Here is a 1,219-nt window from a genome sequence, read left to right on the forward strand (position 1 = left end):
ATATATATATATAATATTTAATAAACAGTATATACATATATACAAATATGAGTATATGTACAAATAAAAAATATCAATATAAAATAAATATTTAAAAAACGATGCAAATTAACAGCCAGATCGTTTTAAATTTCTTTATTAATTTTTATCAATGTTTGATAATTGAAGCAAGAATATTGAGCAAAAATGCTGAGCAGACCTCTGCACGAGGCTTCATCCTAGTTTATGTTCATCTCTGTATATTTATACGACCTCCAGTTTAACAGAGGCTCACGTTGTCCGATGGTGCTTTGTGGCAAAGGTGCAGGGAACACAGACAAAGGTGAAACATTAACAAAGCTCCTCCCATACAAAAACCCTCCACAAATTAACTTAAAAAGAAAATTACGGAAAATGTGGTCATGTTATTTACACAGCGTTTAATACTTTTCTAGCCCTAATGACAAACATTACAATACATCTATCTCTCCATCATAGCTCTCCGATCTACAGTGTCCCTTTGGAAATCTATTCACTATAACTCCTCAACTATTGTGCCGTCAGTGCTATAAAAATCTATAAGGTGACAGTCTGACACTTTCAGTTGTGTTATACCCACGTATCTGTAGATTTCTTTTTAAATTGTGACAAACATTCCACGACTCTGGTCTATTTGTATTTTAAGGCACAATGACTAATGTCGACCGCTCCTGGGACTGACTTCATGTAGTAATTAATACCTGTACAAAGGTGGAAAGAATCAAAATATTAGGGAGACAATACTAGTTGTCTCCAATGTCATTCTAGTGGCTGAAATACAGTTCTTAAAGAACAGAGTTCATTGAACACATTGTTTGTCCAAAGTGTAGCACCTCACAGTGGTTTTGAATCAGGGCACCTATCAACACTTTTTTTAACACAAATCTACATGCACAACAATTCACTACAAACACTTCCTTGTCTATGGCACTTTCAGGTCTTTACTGTGGTTACAATGACTAAAGGCAAACAACAGACCATAACCATAACCTGTCTTAGCCTTCCACTGGGAAGCAACGACTCCAACTTAAAAAAAATAGCATTTAAAAAAAAATCCTAGCAAAATACACTAGATTACCAAAAGTATTCGCTCACCTGCCTTGACTCGTACTATGAACTGAAGTGCCATCCCATTCCTAACCCAGAGTTCAATATGATGTCGGTCCACATTTTCCAGCTATTACAGCTTCAACTCTTCTGG

Source organism: Cynoglossus semilaevis, chromosome W (genome assembly GCF_000523025.1).
Source record: "Cynoglossus semilaevis isolate Cse_v1.0 chromosome W, Cse_v1.0, whole genome shotgun sequence".
Classification (NCBI taxonomy): domain Eukaryota; kingdom Metazoa; phylum Chordata; class Actinopteri; order Pleuronectiformes; family Cynoglossidae; genus Cynoglossus; species Cynoglossus semilaevis.